This window comes from Peromyscus californicus, unplaced genomic scaffold, assembly GCF_007827085.1.
Source record: "Peromyscus californicus insignis strain IS unplaced genomic scaffold, ASM782708v3 Scaffold_7__1_contigs__length_154581171, whole genome shotgun sequence".
Classification (NCBI taxonomy): domain Eukaryota; kingdom Metazoa; phylum Chordata; class Mammalia; order Rodentia; family Cricetidae; genus Peromyscus; species Peromyscus californicus.
Window position 1 is genome coordinate 27,083,905 of NW_026294595.1, and position 22,444 is coordinate 27,106,348.

The following is a 22,444-nucleotide window of genomic DNA, read 5'->3' on the forward strand; positions in this document are numbered from 1 at the left end:
TCTCACCCCAATACCTGCCTCAGGTTTGATTTTATTAATAAGAATTTTTAAGATTCATGCTATTTTTAAGACCCATGCATGCTCTGATTGCCACTTCAGTCTCTGAGCCCCTGTGGGCCTTACTAGGTTGATTCCTCAGGCTGAGTTCTCTCTGTGCCCTCAGCCCCTCTGGCACCCATAATTCCTTCTCCCCCTCTTCCTCAGGATTCCCCTAACTCTGGGGGAGGGGACCTGATGGAGACCTCCATCCAACCTGGGCTTCTCTCTGCCTAATGATTGGCTGTGGATCTCTGCACTATGGTCCCATCCGCTGCCAGAGGAAGCTTCTCAGATGACAACTGTGCTAGGCATCAATCTATGAGCATAGCAGACTATCATTAGGAATCATTTCCTTTTCTTTGCTGGTCGTGTTTGGTTCTCCCCTAGTTCTCTGGGCTCTCTAGCCTCTAGTTCCTGCTCATCAAGGCAGTGACTGGCATAAGATTTGGCTAGAACCTCGGATTATACCAGTCATGGGTTGGCCACTCCCACAACTTCTGTGCCACCATTGCCCCAGCACATCTTGCAGACAGGACAGACTATAGGTCTAAGTTTTTGTAGCTGGAGAATTTCTCTCCAGCTCCCGCCACCAAGTCCCGCCAGTCCCAGAGCCCACTTATAAAATAAATACACAGACTCTTACATTATTTAAACTGTTTGGCCATTAGCTCAGGCCTGTCATTGTCTAGCTCTTACTCTTATATTTAGCCCATTTCTATTAATCTTTACTTTGCCATGTGGCTCATGGCTTACCAGTACTTTACATCTTCCTTGTCCTGGCGGCGGCTCCAGGCAGTCTCTCTTCCTTCCTCCTTTCTCAATTCTCCTTTCTGTTAGTTCCCCTATACTTCCTGTCTAGCTATTGGCCAATCAGAGTTTATTTACATATAGCGATATCCACAGCACTTCCCCTTTTCTTCTTTTTTTTAAAAAGCAAGGTTTTAACTTTAACATAGTAAGATTACATATAACAAAACAATTATCAAGCAAGAATTACAGTTACAATATTAAAGAAGTGATCCTATCTATCTTATATTTGTGAGTTTAAGATTTTATATCTAACTTATCTTTTATTATAACTAAGGAAAATTGTAAGTATCTAGTCTTTAACCACATCAAAGACCTCAGACGGATATAATACTGCCTGAGAAATGGGAGAAGGATGCAAGCAACTTTTGGGAGTCTTGGAGGGTAGACAGAGACAGCTGAGCCTGGACAGTCATCCAAAGTTCTCTTGTAAAGTTGACGCATCTGTCTTCAGCCCAAAGGCCTAGAGTCTCTCATTCACTTTTCCCTGTGTCCTGTAGAATGTCTGGCAGTTTCCTCTGCAAAGCAGGAACCTGAAGGACCATTTTGTCAAGCAAAGTTCAGTGGTCACCTTTCTATGGGTCCTGCATGTCCAGTTGATCAAGCAGTCCAGGCAAGAACAGTTTCTTGCCCAAATGGCTATTTTTGTCAAGGTGAAGATAAACTCCATATGGAGTGTCTTCTATGCCCATCCTCCTCTCTGAAGTAAATCAGTGCTGCCAGGAGCAGACATGTCTCACTGTCCCGAAAGTCTAAATTTTTAAAACATTTTAAATGCCATATTCTGTATGTCTTTGAAGTGTTTGAAGACTACATATCTATCTGAAATATATCTATGTATACCTAGAAGACTTAACTAACATGGCTACAAATATGATTGTCATAGATGACTAACTATTAATCTATTTTTTAATTATCCATTAAAATTTTAAATGAGTTACATAAACATAATACCTCAAACAAGAATAGAAATATATATATACAGTATAACAAAATTAAGTTTAAATTTGTATCAATAAACTAAAATCTATAGCAATGTAAAACATTTTAAACAAGTTGTTACTCTTTAAAAGTAGGTTCATAATCTACCCTTTCATCCTATCATATCTAAACTATCCCCTTTTTTTTTCTTTAGAAAGAGATTGTATTTATAATCAACCTGCTTTAAATAAAAATACTGGTTTTTGTCTGTCCCACACCAGAGGGCTCTTCTGATTTGGGACATAAGAATCTCTTAACCATTTTTTCTTTGAATAATATGTCTGGGTTTAGAGGGGGAGTGAGCCAATTCCATCTCTAAAGCCAGCTTGGTATATTTGGGAATTTGGGCGTAGCTTCTCTTACTACTTCCTGCTGGAAGGGGGCGCTGTATCTTATGGGGACACAAAGAAAATTTTAGGATTATGGAGTAGTCCTTGAAGGTGTATCATCTGAGCCAGTTGCCTGAAGCTGTTTTGGATGTTGGATCATCTGGGCCATGGTGTCACTGGAGACCTTTCAGGGGGTCTTGGCTGGTCAAACCTGATGTATCTTAATCTGGAACAAATCCATAGCCTCTGGCTTTCTGTGGAAACAAAAGCAGAGACTCTTTTCCAAAGCAACATATCCTTATATCCAACTTTTGAAGTCAAGGTACCTTTAAAATTTACATTTTGACATAACTCAACAGCTTTTACAATCAAATGTTTTTCTTCAGTTACGAATATCAAAGACAACATAATCCAGATTCTCTGTGTGATAGCCATCTTTACGTAGCTTAATACCTTTAATGTTTCTTTAAAGACTTTATTTTTAAAAACTATGTATTTGTTTATATAACTGCATATATTTCTTTTTTCTCTCTTTTAAGCCTACGTACATTTTACACACATTGTGAACTATTCCATCTGAATCAGTCTTATTGTGAACCTATTGCTTTAAACTGCAGCATTCTAAGACTGAAATGGTGCTGTGGCTGCTGGCTCCGCCCACTTCAGTTTCCCAACATGGTGGTGGTCCGTTTTGCGCCAGCTCTGGGAGCTGTAACTCTCAGAAATAGTGGGTCTACGCTCTTATCAAAGTAGCGTGTAACCCAGAAACCTCTTTTTTTTTTTTTAATATATACTAGTAAAGACTAAATCTACCACACAGCGTAATGTGCTGCTGGCAGACGCCTTATTCCCGCCATACTGCTGGTCAAATGCGCAGGCCAGGAACCGGCCAATAGATCAAACCCATGTTTTGTGGCGTCTAGCCGCCAGTAGTTCAAACCCATGTTTTGCAGAGTCTAGCCGCCTGTATGAGACATGAAGCAGGAACCTGGTGTTGGCTCTGTTTAGAATTGGTTATTAAATATTCTCAGGTTTAAGGTGGAAACTCGAGCCGTTGGGCGCCATTTGTAGCTGGAGAATTTCTCTCCAGCTCCCGCCACCAAGTCCCGCCAGTCCCAGAGCCCACTTATAAAATAAATACACAGACTCTTACATTATTTAAACTGTTTGGCCATTAGCTCAGGCCTGTCATTGTCTAGCTCTTACTCTTATATTTAGCCCATTTCTATTAATCTGTACTTTGCCATGAGGCTCATGGCTTACCAGTACTTTACATCTTCCTTGTCCTGGCGGCGGCTCCAGGCAATCTCCCTCTTTCCTTCCTCCTTTCTCAATTCTCCTCTCTGTTAGTTCCCCTATACTTCCTGTCTAGCTATTGGCCAATCAGAGTTTATTTACATATAGCGATATCCACAGCAGTTTTTGTGACTGGGTTGGTGTCCCAGTCCCACCACTGGAAATCTTGCCTGGTTACAGATGAATGGTTCAGACTCCATACCCTCCAGTACTAGGAGTCCTCACTAGGGTGACCCTCATCGATTCCAGGGAGTTTCTACTGCACTAGGTTTCCACCTCACCCCGCAAATGCCCTCCAAGTCCAGTTGTTTTCCCTTCATCTCCTCCCCCTCCAGCCAACTGATCCTTCCTATTCCCATCCCCACTCGCCCCCAGTTCACCCACAGAGTGGACTCTTTTTCCCCTTCCCAGGAAGATCAATGCATACCCCCTAGAACAAAACACTCCTTGTTACTTAGATTCTCTGGGTCTGTGGATTATATAGCTTGATTATCATTTACTTAACAGTTAATATCCGCTTATAAGTGAGTACATACCATGTTTGTCTTTCTGGGTCTGGGTTACCTCATTCAGGATCATCTTTTTTTTTTTCTAGTTCCATTCATTTTCCTGCTATTTTTATGATTTTTTTTTTTTTTTTTTTTTTTTGGTTTTTCGAGACAGGGTTTCTCTGTGTAGCTTTGCGCCTCTCCTGGAACTCACTTGGTAGCCCAGGCTGGCCTCGAACTCACAGAGATCCGCCTGACTCTGCCTCCCGAGTGCTGGGATTAAAGGCGTGCGCCACCACCGCCCGGCTATTTTTATGATTTTTTTAACAGCTGAGTAATACTCCATTGTGTAAAGTTACTACATTTTCTTTTTCCATTCTTCAACTATTTCCAGGTTCTGGCTATTATGAATAAAGCTACTATGAACATACTTCAGCAAGTGTCCTTGTGGTACAATGAAGCATATTTGGTATGCCTGAGTGGTATAGCTAGGTCTTGAGGTAGATTGATTCCCAATTTTCTGAGGAACCACCATATTGATTTCCGTAGTGGCTGTACAAGTTTGCACTCTCACCAGCAGTAAAGGAGTGTTCCCCTTGCTCCACTCCACATCTTCACCAGTATGAGCTGTCACTTGTTTTTTAGTTTTTTGGTTTTTTATCTTAGCCATTCTGACAGGTGTAAGATGGACTCTCAAAGTCAGTTTAGTTTGTGTTTCCCTAACAGCTAAGGATGTTGAACATTTCTTTGTTTTCTTGACCATCTGAGATTCCTCCTTTGAGAATTCTGTTTGATCTGTACCCCATTTTTTATTGGATTGTTTGGTTTCTTGATGTCTAGTTTCTTGAGATCTTTATATATTTTGGATATTACTCCTCTATCAGATGTGGAATTGTTGGTGAAAATCTTTTCCTATTCTGTAGGCTATTGTATACTGTTGACAGTGTCTTTTGCCTTGCAGAAGTTTTTCAGTTTCGTGAGGTCCCACTTAATTAACTGTTGATTTTAGCGCATATGCTATAAGCGTTTCATTCAGCAAGTTGTCTCCTGTGCCAATGCATTCAAGACTATTCCCCACTTTCTTTTCTATCGGGTTCCATGTATCTGGTTTTATCTTGCAATCTTGGACCCACTTGGACTTGAGTTTTATACAGGGTGATAAATAGGAATCAATATGAACTCTTCTACATACAGGTTTTAGTTAGCCCATCACCATTTGTTGAAGATGCTTTCTTTAATCCATTGTGTATTTCTGACTTCTTTATCAAAAACCAGGTGTCTATAGGTGTGTAGATTTATGTTTGGGTCTTTGATTCTATTCCATTGATCAGTGTGTCTGTTTTTAGCCAATACCATATGGTTTTTGTTACTATAGCTCTGTAGTACAGCTTAAAATCAGGAATGGTGATATCTTTTGAACTTCTTTTATTGTTCAGGATTAGCTATCCTAGGTTTTTTGTTTTTCCATATGAAGTTGAGTATTGTCATTTCACAGTCTATAAAGAATTGTGTTGGAATTTTTATGGCAATTTTGTTGCATATATAGATTGCTTTTGGTAAGATGGCCATTACAACTATGTTAATCCTACTAATCCATGAGCATGGGAGATCATTCCATTTTCTGATATTTTCTTGTTTCTTTCTTCAAAGACTTGAAGTTTTTGTCATACAAATCTTTCACTTGCTTGGTTAGTTAGCCCCAAGATATTTTATGTGTTTGTGACTATTGTAAAAGATGTCTCTCTGATTTCTTTCTCAGCCCATTTATCATTTGTATATAGGAGGGCTACTGATTTTGAGTTAATCTTGTATCCAACCATTTCACTGAATGTTTTTATCAGCTGCAGGAGTTCCCTGGTAAAATTTTTGTGGCTGCTTATGTATACTGTCATATCATCTGCAAATAACAATACTTTGACATTGTCCTTTCCAGTTTGTATCCTCTTGATCTCCTTCAGTTGTCTTATTGCTCTAGGTAGGACTTCAAGTAATATGTTGAATAGATATGGAGAGAGTGAACAGCCTTGTCTTGTTCCTGATCTAATGGAATTATTTTGAGTTTCTCTCCATTTAATTTGATGTCGGCTATAGGCTTGCTGTAAATTGCCTTTGTTGTGTTTAGATATGTTCCTTGTATCCCTATTATCTCCAAGACTTTTATCATGAAGTGGTATTGGATTTTGTCATATCTAATATTACCACATGGTTTTTTTTTCTTTTAGTTTATGTATATGGTGAAGTGTTTATCTAATTCTTAATCAATGAAAACTCAGGAGTCAGCTATTGGGATAAGAACCTAAAGGATCAGAGAAGTGGCAAAGAAGCAACCAGTAGCCTCCTCTCTCTCCTTCCACTATCCAAAAAGGATAGAGACTCTCTCAAAGCCCTGCCCTACTACTTCCTGTGTCTCTCTATCTGTCCCTAGTCCTCCAAAAACTCAATGGCTAATTTTGATCTGCTAGTAGCTAGCTCTGCCCTCTGATTCAAAGCAAACTTTATTGTCAGTCTAGGTAGCATCAGAGTGCGATCAAAATATCCCACAACAATATGGTGGATTACATTGACTGATTTCATAGATGAACCATCTCTGCATCTCTAAGATGAAACCTACCTGTCATGGTGAATGACCTTTTAGATGTGTTCTTTGATTTGGTTTGTGTATGAATCTTTGTGTGGTTTGGGTGTCAGGGTGACTGTGCCTCATAAAATGAATTTGGCAATGCTCCTTCTTGTTTCTGTTTTGTGAAATAATTTGAGGAGTACTGGTATTAGGTCTTCTTTGAAAGTCCGGTAGAATTCTCCACTAAAATCATCTGACCCTGAGTTGTTTTTTGTTTTTTGTTTTTGTGGTTGGGAGACTTTTAATGACTGCTTGTATTTACTTAGGGGTTATAGATCTACTTAAATTGTTTATATGATGTTGATTTAACTTTGCTAAGTTGTATCTGTTGAGAAAATGATGCATTTCTTTTAGATTTTCCAATTTTTGGAGTGCAGGTTTTTAAAGTATGACCTAATGATTCTTTGGATTTCCTCAGTGTCTGTAGTTATGTCCCCCTTTTCCTTTTTGATTTTGTTAACTTGGATATTCTCTCTGTGTCTTTTTGTTAGTTTGGATATGAGTTTGTTTATCTCATTTTTTCTCAAAGAATCGATTATTTTTTTCATTGATTCTTTGTATTGTTCTCTTTGTTTCTATTTTATTGATTTCAGCCTTGAGTTTGATTATTTCCTGCCATCTACTTCTTCTTGGTGAATTTGCTTCTTTTTGTTCTAGAGCTTTCCGGTGTGCTGTAAAGTTCCTAATATGAGATCTCTCCAATTATTTTATGTAGGTACTTAGTGCTATGAACTTTGCCCTTAGCACTGCTTTAATTGTATCCCATAAGTTTGGGTATGTTCTGTATTCATGTTCATTGAATTCTAGAAAGTGTTTTGTTTCTTTATTTCTATCTTGACAGTTTTCATTCAAGACAGAGTTGTTCAGTTTCTGCGTGTGTGTAGACTTTCTGTTGTTTCTGTTGTTGAAATTCAGTTTTAATCTTTGTTGTTCTGATAGGATGCAGGAGATTATTTCAATTTTCTTGTATCTATTGAGTCTTGTTTTGTGACCGAGTATATGTCTCCAACAATTTTGGAAAATGTTCCATGAGGTGCTGAAAAGAAGGTATAATTTTTTGTGTTTGGGTGAAGTGTTCTTTAGATATCTGTTAGGTCTCTTTAGTTTTTAACATCTGTTATCTCCAGTATTTTTCTGTTTAGTTTTTGGCTGGATGACCTGTTCACAGATGAGACTGGGGTATTGAAGTCTCCCACTATCAATGTGTGAGAGTCAGTTTTTGATTTAAGCTTTACTAATGTCTTTGGGGTGTAGATGTTAGGAATTGAAACATCCAGATGAAGTTGAGTATTGTTCTTTTGAGGTCTGTGAAGAATTGTATTGGGATTTAAATGGGGATTGCATTGAATCTATAGATTACTTTTGTTAAAATTGCCATTTTTACTATGTAAATGAGCATGGGAGATCTTTCCATTTTCTGATATTTTCTTCAATTTCTCTCTTTAAAGACTTAAAGTTCTTGTCATACAGGTCTTTCACTTGTTTGGTTAGAGTTACCTAAAGATATTTTATATTATTTGTGACTATTATAAAGGGTGTTGTTTCTCTGATTTCTTTCTCAGACCATTTATCATTTGTATATAGGAGGGCTACTGATTTTTTTTTTTGAGTTAACCTTGTATCCTGCCACATTACTTAAGGGGTTTATCACATGTAGGAATTCCTTGGTAGAATTTTTGGCATCACTTATGTAGACTATCAGATCATCTACAAATAGTGAAAGTTTGATTTCTTCCTTTCCAATTTGTATTCCCTTGATCTCCTTTTGTTGTCTTATTGCTCTAGCTAGAACTTCGAGTACTATATTGAATAACTATGGGGAGAGCAGACAGCTTTGTCTTGTTCCTGATTTTAGTGGAATCACTTTGAGTTTCTCTCCATTTAATTTGATGTTAGCTGTTGGCTTGCTGTATATTGCTTTTATTATGTTTAGGTATGTTCCTTATATTCCTGATCTCTCCAAGACCTTTATCATGAAGGGGTGTTGGGTTTTGTCAGCATCTAATGAGATGATAATGTGTTTTTTTTTTCTTTCAGTTTGTTTATATGGCAGATTACATTGACAGATTTTTGTATGTTTAACCATCCCTGCAACTATGGTATGTAGATGTAAATTCTGAATGGTGTTATTAAATAAGGAACACAGAGCCAAATGCAGAGTTAAAAGCCCAGAGATCGAGCAGCAGCCAAGAGCTAAGACCAAGACCTCCTTCTTACCCCTCGCTGTGGCTGTAGTCCTTCCCCTCAAAAAGAGACCTACTTCCTGTGTGTCTGTCTTTTTATTGACTTTCTATTCTGCCTTCTCATTAGTTTTAAGCCCAACCACATGACCTCCTCATCACTGCCTGTCTATACAGACCTGCAGGTCTCTATGGTTGGTATTGAGAGTAAAGGCGTGTGTCTCCATGCTGGCTGTATCCTTGAACACACAGAGATCTGCCTGTCATGTGATCGGATTAAGGGCGTGTGCTACCCTTGTCAGACTTCTGCTAAATAGCTTGCTATTAGCTCTGACCCCCAGGCAACTTTATTTATTAACATAAAAATAAAGTCACATTTCAGCACAAATAAAATATCACCATAGTGGTATGAAGCCTACTTGGTCATAGTGGATGATTTTTTTTAATGTGTTCTTGTCTTTGGTTTGCTAATATTTTATTATTTTTGCATCAGTGTTCATGAGGGAGAATGGTCTGTAATTCTCTTTCTTTGTTGCATCTTCCTGTGGTTTGGGTATCAGGTTAACTGTAGCCTCATAAAAAGAATTTGGCAATCTTCCTTCTGTTTCTATTGTGTGGAACAATTTGAGGAGTATTGGTATTAGTTCTTCTTTGAAATTCTGGTAGAATTCTGCACTGAAACTCTCTGGCCCTGGGCTTTTGTTTTTCGTTTTTTGCTTTGGAGACTTTTAATGACTGTTTCTATTTCCTTAGGGGTAAAAGGTCTATTTAAATTGTTTATCTGGTCTTTTAGATTTTCCAATTTTGTGGAGTATAGGTTTTTGAAGTATGACCTGATGATTCTCTGGATTTCCTCAGCGTCTATTGTCATATCCCCCTTTTCATTTCTAATTTTGTTAATTTGGATGTTCTCTCTCTGCCTTTTGTTAGTTTGGATAAGAGTTTGGCTATCCTGTTGATTTTTTTTTTTTAAAGAACCAACTCTTTGTTTCATTGATTCTTTGTATTGTTCTCTTTGTTTCTGTTTTATTGATTTCAGCCTTGAGTTTGATTATTTTCTTTTGTCTACTCCTTCTATGTAAATTTGCTTCTTTTTGTTCTAGAGCTTTCATGTGTGCTGTTAAGCCATTAGTGTAAGAATTCTCTAATTTCTTTCTGTAGGCACTTAGTGCTATGAACTTCCCTCTTAGTGCTGCTTTCATAATGTCCCATAAGTTTGGGTATGTTGTGCATTCAATTTCATTGAATTCTAGGAGGTCTTTAATTTCTTTCTTTATTTCTTCCTTGACCCATTGGTAATTCAGTTGAGAGTTGTTCAGTTCCCATGAGTTTGTGTTGTTGTTGAATTCTAGCCGTATCCCATGGTGATCCAGTAAGATACATGGGTTTATTCCAGTTTTTTTGTATTTGTTGAGATTTGCTTTGTGACCAAGCATGTGGTCAATTTTAGAGAAGGTTCCATGAGGTGTTGAAAAGAAGGTATATTCTTTTGTGTTTGGGTGAAATGTTCTATAGATGTCTGTTAAGTCTATTTGAGTCATAACATCTGTTAGTTCCCTTATTTGTCTGTTAAGTTTCTGTCTGGCAGGCCTGTCCATTGGTGAGAGTGGGGTGTTGAGGTCTCCCTCTACTAGTGTATGGGATTTGATGTGTGATTTAAGCTTTACTAATGTTTCTTTTACAAATGTGGGTCCTTGTATTGGGGGCATAAATGTTCAGAATTGAGACTTCATCTTGATGGATCTTTCCTGTGATAAATGTGAAATGTTCTTTTTCATCTTTTTTGACTAATTTTAGTTTGAAGTCTATTTTGTTAGATATTAGGATAGCTACACCAGGTCCATTTGATTGGAAAATCTTTTCCCAACTCTTTACTATGAGATAATGTTTCTTGTATGTAGCAGAAGGATCCATTCTGTTAGCATGTGTCTTTTTATAGGAGAATTGAGTCCATTGATATTAAGAGATATTAATGATCAGTGATTGTTAATTCCTGTTATTTTTGTGTGTTTGTTTGGTGGTGGTGGTAGTAGTGTGTGTGTTTACTTTCTTTGGGTTTTGCTGGTGTGAGATTATCTATTTCCTTTTTTGGGGGGGGTGCAGCTAATTTTTTTGCTTTGGAATTTTCCTACTAGTACTTCCTATATGACTGGGTTTCTGGATAGGTATTGTTTAAATCTGGTTTTGTCATGGAATATCTTGTTTTCTCCATCTATGGTGATTGAAACTTTTGCTGCGTATTGTAGTCTGGGCTGGCATCTGTGATCTCTTTGAGTCTGCAAGACTTGTGTCCAGGCCTTCTGGCTTTTAGTCTCAATTGAGAAACTGGGTATTATTCTAATACGTGTTCCTTTCTTGTGTTATTTGACCTTTTCCCCTTGCAGTTTCTAATATTCTTTCTTTGTTCTGCATGTTGAGTATTTTGATTATTATGTGGTGAGGGGAATTCTTGTCTAGTCTACTTGGTGTTCTATAAGCTTCTTGTGCCTTTATAAGCATGTCCTGCTTTAGGTTAGGAAAATTTTCTTCTATGACTTTGTTTAAAATGTTTTCTCAGCCTTTGTTCTGGGATTCCTTTCCAACTTCTATTCCTACCATTCTTATGTTTTATTTTTTTCATGGTGTCCCAGATTTTCTGAATGTTTTGTGTCAGGAATTTTTTTAGATTTAACATTTTTTACTCATACATCTTATTTCTTTTACAGTATTTTCATTGCCAGAGATTCTGTCCTCCATCTCTTATATTCTGTTGGTGAAGCTTGCCTTTATAGTTCCTGTTTGCTTACCTATATTTTTCATTTCCAGAATTCTCTCAGTTTGTTTTCTTTATTGTGTCTATTTTCATTTTCAGGTCCTGAACAGTTTTATTTCCTTCAGCTGTCTTTTCTTGGCTTTCTTGGGATTCTTTAAGGGATTTATTAATTTTTTCCAATTTTTTGTTTGTCTTTTCCTTGATTTCTTTAAGGGATTTATTCATTTCCTCTTCTAGGACCTTTATCATCTTCATAAAGTTGGCTTTAAGACCTTTTTCTCGTGCTTCAACTCTGTTAGACTATTCGGGGCTTACTATGTAGGATAGCAGGGCTCTGCTGGTGACATAGTGCCTTGGCTGTTGTTGGTTATGTTCTTATTCTGGCATTTAGGCATCTGGGTTTGGGGTGATTATAGGCCTGGATGCTGATTTCTGGGTTTGTCTTTGTTGGACGGGTGTTTTGTTTCCTGGTTTCTTTTTCCTCTCTGCTCTTCTGGCTGGTGAGGCCTGCAGTTGAGCCGGGGATCTCCATCCAAGCCAGGGTCTGGTGGGGAGGGGGCCACCGAGAAAGTGAGGGAGGTCCACTCTCAGGTAGCCTATCTGGATTTCTGGCGGCCAGTGTGACCTCTGGTTGAACAAGGGTCTCCACCTGACCTGTGGGTTGAGACACAGCAGTGAAGAAGGGAGGCAGGATTGGGGCTAGTGTCTGGAGGGGCACCAGAATGACTTCTGGTTGAGCAAGGGATCTCTGCCTGAGTTGGGGGCTGGGACATGGCCATAAGGAGGGGTTGGGGAATTTGAGATTATTGTGGAGAGGGCACCCAGGGCAGTTGGCCTACCTGGAGTTCTGGTGGCCTCTAGTCAAGTAACTTATATATGAATTTGAATAAATAAAGTTTAGGCAAAGGATTGCTCATAAATGTATTTTTTCAAGATATAGAGAGTGTATAACAGAAATTGAGAAAAGAGCTCAAATCTAGCTTGTGTGTACAGAAAAGGAATTTGAATAGGAAACTGTATTCAACTTAATTTTCATAGATATATTCATTTACTCTTTTAGTTTTATGTTACCAGTTTACAAAGTATTTTTTAAATGTCTTTATATCCTGGCTTGCTGGTTCTGGTAATAATATAAGTAATAAGAACAGATGTCAACATTCCATCTGTTTTCAAGAAATGCAGTTTTGATGATTTGTTCAGAGAGAAGGTCACTTAAAGTTTTCTGTGTAGTTTGTATTGTAACATGCTCTTTGGGTAAATAAAGGCAACATCACTGGGAAAAAAATTACACCTAATAAATATCAGACAATAACTGCATAGAAGCAGATTACTTCTTTAAATGATGATACATGTTCACAAACAACACTAAAGTTTGAGGTGTTGTAGATACATGAGACCAAAGCTGTTTTTAGCATCTGTATATAAGGATTTACCCTGTACTGGAAACACTGTTGTATTTTTTGAAGATGTATTTCTTGATCCTTGCCTTTTTCTCACCAGATCTACCCATCCCATGGGTACCTAACCTCACTAAGTGTATACAAGATTGGTTGGAAAATTGTGAAGCCACTTTTTTTGTTTTTCCCCTTTTATTGAAAGTAGATTCTTCTCTCATGCATTCTATCCTGATTACAGATTTCCCCACACACACATGTCCCAGTTCCCCTCACCCCTCCTCCTATCCAGATCCACTCCCTTTCTGTTTCTCATTAGAGAAAAACACAGGATTCTAAGAGATAACAACAAAACATAGCAAAAAAGTATAAGATAAAACAAAAGCCATTACATCAAAGTTGGACAAGACAAGCCAACAGAAAAAAAAAGAGAGAGAGAGCCCTAAAAGAAGGTACAAGGATCAGAGATCCACCAGCGAAGACAACACCCACACAAGTTATTGAACATGGAGAGGTCAAGCTGGTGCCTCCATAGAACCTTCACCCATACATTGTAGTACTGTCTTTGGTACAGTGAGGTACTCTTCATGCTACCAAAGGAGAAATGTAAACATCAACCCGGCCACAAACCCTCTGACCTACAATGCGTATTTTGTCCTGCAGCAAAATATGCTAGGGCAATGGGGACACAAAGTTTGTGGTAGTAACCATCCAGCCATCTGATTTGACTTAAGGCCCCCTCCACCAGATGGAACACATACCCAACACTGCTTTCAGTGAAGGCACTTTTATAAAACCTTTTTTGGTTTTCTACCTACGCAAGAAATAATGGTACCAGAAAGAACATCCAGTTAGCAGGAGATTGTTTGTCAAGAAGGTATTTCAAATGTTAGACATGGCATACAGGTTTTTTAAATGTTATTGTTTTAACTAGTAAAAATAACATGGACACTCAACAATGCTATAATAAATTATAATACATTAGATAATAAAGCAAAAATAAACTTTGCTGCTAGCTTATATTTTCATAAACTGTTGACAAAGCTTCCTCACTAATTTCTACATAAATATTTGAACTGGAAATTTGTTTTGTTTTAATCTTACACTTTGCCCTTTTAAAAGCTTGGACCCAATATTGTACATCAAATTAGCTGAGCAAGAATACTCCCACAGCACATTTATGCCATAATAAACAACCACAAACTGGCATATGCACATCTGCCTGACATCTGTCACCACCCTTCCTTGAAAGTGTTACAGGGGCAAGTTAGTTGGTAAAACACAAGTGGAAAGAGTCTTCTCATGTGATTGAAGTTCAGTGTAGTTCTAGCACATGGTTTATATCTCTGAGCAGAAATATGAATCTGCTAATAATATAAATCATTAAGTTTTGGAACAAGGTTTTCTTCTTATCCAAGCTTCTGGACAGGCTTAATAGCAGAAATTGCCAAATGAGCTATTTTTAAAAAAATTGTTTTCCTTTACAAATGATTATCTTTGGTTATCAGAAATGTTTTAATGCCATAAAGCAGAAAAATTAGTTAATGAGGATTATTTAAAATTGCAGCTATCACTAATATCCCTTGATTGTATTATACATTTTACTAATCAAAATAACCTATTCTTACCGATGGGCTTCAATAAACTTAAAACAAAGTAAATTAAATTTTTAGTAATTTTAGATTTTCAATTTATTTTATTTTATTTTTGGAGGAGTTCATATTTGAATACTTTGTTTATATCATTTCCATTGCACCTTCTCTCCCCTCCATCTCTGCCTATGCCTTCCCCCACTCCCTTTAAAATTCATGACCTCTTCTCCTTTAATTATTACTGTTATGAACATATAGACATGTGTGTATACAAATACACTGCTGAGTCCATTTAGTGTTGTTCATATGTATATGTCTTTAGAACTGAGCTTTTGGGATTGGATAAACTGTCAGGGGTCTCATTCCTTGAGAAAACTGATCCTCCCTCTCTCCACTAACTGTAACTCTACATCCGGTGGAGAAGGCTTTTGAGATTTCCTCCATCCATTGTTGGACTGTCAACTGCCATTTGTTGACTCTTTTTTTTTTTTTTTTTTTGGAGGTATTCTGAGTTTTTAATTAAGAATTTAACATTGATCTTTCAGTAAAAGCTTCATGGTATGACAAAATATTCATGGAGGATTGCCTAACAGATATACACTTCCTCACAATAATTGATTCCAAAAACAATTAGAAGTCTGTCAATATTAAACATCATTTGGCAGCTTTTATGAATTGGAGAAATCTCAGGTTTTATTTCAAATCTCTCAAATCAGTGTTTGATCATGAGCCTGCCCCTATAAAACACTGAACTCTCTAAGAGGCCAGATCACACAGCTTGAAGAAATCAGGTTATTTCCCCTGCAGCATTCAGCACCCCCTTTCTCAGACAGAGAGTTAAGAAGCTGTACTATACTGCGATTTTTACAGCTACTAATTTATGGTCCTGTCCAGTGTCTGGCTCCTGTGTAGTCTTTGTCATGTAGGCTATGTTGAAATAAATCATGTGGTATGGAACTTCCAGCCAGCTCCTGAAAGGGTATAAAAATCATATATTTTCCTTTGTTTGGGAAATCTCTCTGAAGGCTCACTTCTCTGAACCTCTCCCTGACATCCTGTCCACAACAGTTTTCTCTCTTCGTCTGACTTTAAGATATCCTTCTTAATGAAATTTCTTGCCAGGTTCTTAAGGGAAGCCTATGGCTGAGGGGTCCACACTGGATCAGGCCCTCCGAATGGGTGAGACAGTTGATTGGCTTGATCTGTTTGGGAGGCATCCAGGCAGTGGGACCAGATCTTGTGCTCATTGCATGAGTTGGCTGTTTAAAACCTGGGGCCTATGCAGGATTGTTTGGCTCGGCCTGGGAGGAGGGGACTGGACCTACCTGGACTGAGTCTACCAGGTTGACCTCAGTCTGTGGGGAAGGTTTTGCCCTGGAGGAGATGGGAATGGGGGGGGGCGGCGTTGGGGGGAGGGTGAGGGGGACGGGAGGGGGGAGAACAAGGGAATCCGTGACCGATATGTAGAACTGAATTGTATTGCAAAATAAACTAAAATAAATTAAAAAAAAAAAAAAAAAAGAGAGATAAGGCTTTGAGATAATGGAAGCCATGATCAGACCTTGAGGTAGGAGCACATTGAAATGGAACAGTATATAAGAGAAAATATGAACAGGGCATTTGTTGACTTTTTACAAGTCTTGTTTAGGCAGCCATATTATTAAGACTTCATGAGTGCAGCTCTCTGTCATGTATAGAAGACTCCTTCTCTTAGGAGATGTCCTGGTCCTCTCCACCCCTCTTTAGCAGTGTTTCCTAAGCCTTGGGTATAGCAGTTGAGTTGTGGATGCATCAACTGGGGATAGAACCCCATGATCAGTTGTTCTCTGAATTTTCACCACTTGTGAGTTTCTGTAATGGTTTCTATCCTCTGCCAAAAGAAGCTGCTTTGATGACAGATGAGAGTTACACCAACCTGTGGGTATAAGAATAGGTCATTAGAATACATTTGAGAATTACACTAGTTTAGGAAAGTGGCAGTAAGACTTAGTTGACTCCCCCTGGGAAGCCTTACCCTCTCTGAGGAGTGGATCGGGGATGGGGTAAGGGAGAGGTTGTGGGGGAGGGACTGTGGTTGGTGTGTAAAATGAAAAAAAATTAAATAGAAAAAAAATTAAATTAAAAAACAAAAAAGTGGCCGGGCGGTGGTGGCGCACGCCTTTAATCCCAGCATTCGGGAGGCAGAGCCAGGCGGATCTCTGTGAGTTCGAGGCCAGTCTGGGCTACCAAGTGAGTTCCAGAAAAGGCGCAAAGCTACACAGAGAAACCCTGTCTCGAAAAACAAAAAAAACAAAAAAAACAAAAAAAAAAAGTGACAGTAATAGGTTCTCCTCTAGGATCCATGGCATCATCAGCATGGGTAGTTGACTAGGTTTACAGTAGCAGATAGGAATTCCCTCCTGTTGAGCAGGCCTCAAGTCCAATTGGGTAGCTCCTGGGTATCCCAAGATATAAGCACCAATATTGGACCCTTGGGTGTATCTTGCCATCTGCTCATTGTTGTAGTTTATCGGCATTATAGCTAAGTAGGACTATTGGTTGATTTTTCTTTCTTGGCAGCTTGTATAACAGTTACAGCTGGATTCCTCCAAGTCCTCTGTTCAGGGTGTGTAGCATCTTCAGCAGTGATCGTACCTTCAAGTTCTGGGAGGCAACCAAGGCAATGGCAACAGCCTGTATTGTTTGGGAGTCTCGGACTTCCCTGGTCAGCAACTCAAACAATTCCCATGCCTGGCACTGGGACTTTTGCTGGATAGTCTGACTCTTGGAGGGAGCATTATCTCCCTCTGCAGTGTGGCTTCACTTGGATTATTTATACATGTATACACATGCCCTACTATGTATAGTACATCTATATTTTAATAATCCGAGTTTGTTTCCCTGTGGACTTTCTTCAGTCACCTGCAGTGTTCTTTGATGCTCTTCCTTGCTGCTTTCTCGCTGTTGCCGTCTCTCCCACCTCTCCACTTAAATTAGCCACTGCCCTTTTTCTCATTTTCTTCCCCATTGCATCTGTACCCTTCTATCCCCTCTCTGGAGCCTCTCTCTCTCTCTCTCTCTCTCTCTCTCTCTGTCTCTGTCTCTCTCTCTCTCTCTGTCTCTCTTTCTCTCTCACTCACTCACACACACACACACACACACACACACAATACTTACACACACACACATATATATATAATATATATTTATATATATATATATATATATATATATATATTATATAAATGAGGGTTTCTTTCCCCATATCCTTGCCAACATTTGGTGGTGGTGGTTTTCCTTGTTGTAGCTATTCTGACTGGTTAAGATGAAGTCTCAAAGAGTTTTAGTTTGCATTTCCCTAATCATTAATGATTAATTAATTATGTTAAATCCTTTTTTAATTTAAAAAGTTTCATACAATATATTTCTTATTCTTACCTCTCCCCCTACTCCTCTCCGATCCTCACTGCCACCATACCCTCTCAACTTTACATTCATTTTCTCTTGCAGAAGAGAAGAGAAAAACAAAACAAAGGGGGAAAAAAAACAGCCAAAAAAAATTGGAGTCCACTTTGTGTTGACCAACTACTTCTGGGCATGGGGCCTACCCTGGAGTATGGTTGATATTCCCAATGACACTCCATTTGGAAAAAGTTGATTTTTCTCTTTTTCAGCAGATATTAATTGCAAGTGGCTTCTTGGTTAGGGGTGGGATTTTGTGTCCACTTCCTCTTTCCAGTTCTGAGATTTTGTCTGGGTTGAACTTGTGCAATTTTCTGCATGCTGTCATAGTCTCTATGAGTTCGTGTGTGTGTGTGTGTGTGTGTGTGTGTGTGTGTGTGTGTGTGTGTGTGTGTGTGTGTGTCTGTGTAAGATGCTGTTTCTTTCAAGTCATCCACCACGTTTGTCTCTTACAGTCTTTCCTCCTCCTCTTCCACACAGATCCTTGAGCCTTGAGGGGAGGGTTTTGATAAAGACACCAACTTACTTATGTCATCGAGCATGGAGAAATGGAGCTGGTGCCCAGCTAGAAGTTTCACCAGTATTGACTAACTTTCATGGTGCTGGAAGGTACTTTGCATGCTACTAAAGAAGAAAAGTCGTCATCAATATAACCCAAACTGCAAATCCTGTGGCCTACAACAATGGCCTGCCTGGAAGCTGTTAGGCACAGCGTCATATGTTGTCATAGGAGTAGCCACTTCCCTTTTAAAATTGGAGTTAAGGCCTACTCCATGAGAAGAAACCCATATGTAACACTGCTAAAGTGGCTAAAATCCTGAATATAGGTAGATCATGGACCCTAGAAGCAAACTTATTACTATTATCCTGCTAAAGAAACATAGGAATAAAGTGCCTCCTACAGATACATTGCTATACCCGATATAGCATCAGAGAAGCTTCTTCTTGCAGTAGATGGTAATTCACACAGAGATCCGAAGTGTGTAGAGAGTGAGAGACTTTGGATGTCTTTATCAGACTCTTTTGAGAACTCTCTATTCAGATCTGTTTTTAATTGGGTCATTCTTTTTCCTTGACTCTTTGTTCTTTTGAGTACTTTGTATATTCTGTATACATCTCTTTCAGATGAACAGCTGGTAAAGAGTCTCTCCCACTCTCCGAGCATCCTCATCAGGAAACTTGACTGTTTCCTTAGCTTTTTACTTTTATGAGACCATATTTGTGCTTTGTTACATTGAATTCCTGAGTGAATGGAGTCCTATTCAGAAAGTCTTGCTTACACCTATATCTTACATGGTATTGTTTATGCTTTCTCTTAGTAGTTTCAGTGTCTTGGGTTTCACATTAAAGTCTTGATACATTTGGAGTTAATTTTTGTACATATTGCTCTAATGTCATTCTTCTACATGTGGACATCCAGTTTTCCCAGCACCCTTTGTTGAAGATGCCATCTTCTCCCCAGTGTATATGTTGGGCATCTTTGTCAAATACGTGATGGCTGTGATTACATGTACTTATGCTTGGGTCTTATATTCTGTTCTATTTATCTACATGTCTGTTTTGTGCCAATGCCATGCTGTCTTTATTACCATAGCTCTGAAATGCCGCTTGGAGTCTGCTATGGTAATCCTAAATATTATTCTTTCTGCTTAAGATTGCTTTGGCTATCTGGCCTCTTTAGTGATTCGATATGAATTTTAGAATAAATATTTTTCTATTTCTGTTAGGAGTGTCATGGAGATTTTTGTTGTATTGAATCTGTAAATTATTTTGGTAGAATAGTCATTTTCACAATAGTAACTTTACCAAGTTATTAACATAGCTGTCTTTCCATCTTCTAGTGACTTCCTCAGTCTCTTTCTTCAGGAATTTAACTTTTCCTTGTAAAGGTCTTTCTACTCCTTGGTTAGATTTATTTCTAGATATTTTGAGACTATTGGAAATCATAATATTTCAATGAACACTTTCCCTGGGTGTTCATTATTGCCACTTTACAGTGTTGATCATTTCTAGAAGTTTTCTATTGAAATTTTTGGAATTTCTTATATATAACATTATATCATCTGTAAATAGGAATAAATTGACCTCTTTTATTACTTGTATCCCTTCAACTTCCTTCTATTCTCACATTGCTCTAACTAGTGCTTCAAACATGTGATAATTTGAGAATGTCCCCAGTAGCCTCATATATTTGAATAATTGTTCTCCAGTTGCTTTGGGGAGGTTTAGGAGTTGAAACTTGCTGAGGACGTGTGCCACTGGAGGTAGGTTTTGAGTTTGCTCTCTCATGCTTGCAGTTCAAGCTGTGAGATCTCAGATTCCTGCTCCTGGTGACATGCCTGTTGCCTACAGTCACGATATCTCCACCATTATAGACTTTAATCCTCTGGAACCATCAACCAGAATAAACTCTTTATTCTATAAGTTGCCTTGTTCATGGTGTTTTATGACAGCAACCAAAAAGTAACCAACAGAAAGCAAGTGTAACAAGAAGGAATTTCAGGGCTGACAGTTTGGCACAAGGCAACCAATTGGTGTGCTCTTCCCTGGGGAAGACCACCTCTCCTGCTTCCAGCTTTCTTCAGTTGCACTTAGTTCTTGGCATAGGGTTGAGGCCTTGTGAGCTTGTCCTTATCCAGTTTGGTATGTCCATTGGTGTCATCCTTCTTCAGCTCATGTTGGAGTGTAACTGAGACTTTGAAGTTGGTGAGACTTTTCTGGATGTAGCTCCTGATGGTAGTAGGATACACAATCTTACAGAAGACTTCTGATGTTCTGGCCTTTACAATCTTTCCATCCCCTCTTCCATAATATTCCCTGAGCCTTAGGTGCAGGAGTATTTTATAGATGTATCCATTGGGACTAGTCTCTACAACTCTGCATTTTCATTGGTTGTGGTTTTCTGTTGTGTTCTTCAGCTATTGCAAAGGGAAGTTTCCTTGATGATGAGTGAAGACTACACTTACATGTGAGTATAAGGACAACTGCTTATAGATTGTTGTTAGGGATTATGCTGCTTTAGTAAATTAGAATTATAGGTTCTCCTCCAATAGCCATGACTTCACTAGCCTTGAGTAGTTAGCTGGATTTCTGGTACCAGGCATGATTTCCCTCTTGTGGGGCCAGTCTTAAGTTCTATTAAAGAGCTGTTAGACCTGTAGTCAACTGAGGAAAGCTGGGAAAGGTGGTCTTCCCATCGAAGAACACACCAATTGGTTGCCTGATGCCAAAAGTCAGCCCAGAAAACAAACATACAAGTAACATTATAAGGACTAAACAGGTTATATGTATGAATATATGTATATACATATATACATGCAATAACAGTTAAAAAAAAAAAGGAGGCCATGAATCTGAAGGAGAATGAGGAAAGGTATAAGGAAGGGTTTGACGGGAGGAAAGGGAGGGAAGAAATGCTGTAATTACATTACAATATCAAAAAAAAAAAAATCTTAAGGCCTGACCATAGCAGACTGCTCATCCTAGTCAGAAGCTTTTATCTCTATTTGATCTCATTTGTTGTGGGTCTGTGTGGATTGCTGGTCTCCTTTTTGGTGCTTTGGATGGTTAGGATGATTCTAGAAACTTGTTCATTCTTTTAAGATTTTCTAACTTAATGGAGTATAAGTCTAGGTTTTTAAAGTATTTGCTTATTTCTTTTGGTGTCTGTTGTGATGTTTCCCTGTTCATCTCTGATTCTGTTCATTTGGGTCATTTCTTTTTCTTTTGGCCAAAGATCTGTCAATCCTGTTTATCTTCCCAAAGAACCACCTCTTCGATTCAGTGGTTGTTTGTATTATTAGCTGTGTTTCTATTTCATTAATGTCTTGTTTGGCTTTTATTACTTCTTGCTATCTGCTGGATTTTGGTTTGGTTTGTTCTTGGTTCTTCAAAATCTTCAGTTACATCATTGTTATTTATTGTGCTTTTCTTATTTTTAGTGTAGTGCTCAGAGCTATTAATTTCCCTCTGAGGGCTATTTTTAATTTCTCCCAGAAGTTTTATTGTGTTATCTTTTAATTTTCCTTTAATTCCAGTACTGTTTGTGTGTTTCCTGACTTCTTTTGCCCATTCGTCATTCAGTACTGAGTTGTTTAATCTTCATGTGTTTGTTGTTGGTTTTCGGTTTTATTACATTATAGTAGATAGGATACATGAAATTATTTCAGCTCTTCTATGTTTTTTAAGGTTTGTTTTAAGTTCCAAAATGTGCTTTATTTTAAAGGAGCTTTGGTAGGCTTCTGACTAGAATGTATATTTTTGGTGTGTTTTAATGAAGTATTCTGTAGGTACCTCTTGTATCCATTTGATGTTCCATTTAAAGATATTTTATTTATAAATCTATGAGTATTTTGCCTGCATGTATTTACAGCACTGTGTGCATGCTTGGTATCTGCCAAGGCCAGAAGAGAGCATCACATCCCTTGGAACTGGAGTTACAGAAGTTTGTCAGCCACCACGTGTGTACTGGGAACTGAACAGGTCCTCTGGGAAAGCAGCAAGCTCTACTAACTACTGAGAGATC

At 38.4% G+C, this 22,444-nt stretch overlaps 1 protein-coding gene across 5 annotated transcripts in view; it reads left to right on the plus strand.

The window, feature by feature from the left end:
- Window positions 1-22,444, plus strand: part of Mbd5 (methyl-CpG binding domain protein 5) — a 143,984-nt gene that overhangs the window by 41,826 nt on the left and 79,714 nt on the right. The window contains exons 2-3 of one of the 5 annotated variants that reach the window (XM_052725936.1): window positions 18,400-18,528; window positions 20,838-20,887. The exons of 2 other annotated variants lie outside the window; for them this stretch is intronic. The gene's annotated coding sequence lies outside the window, so the exon portion shown is untranslated. The remainder of the gene's footprint in view (window positions 1-18,399; window positions 18,529-20,837; window positions 20,888-22,444) is intronic. 2 more of the 5 variants (XM_052725935.1, XM_052725939.1) reach the window with 2 other exon arrangements.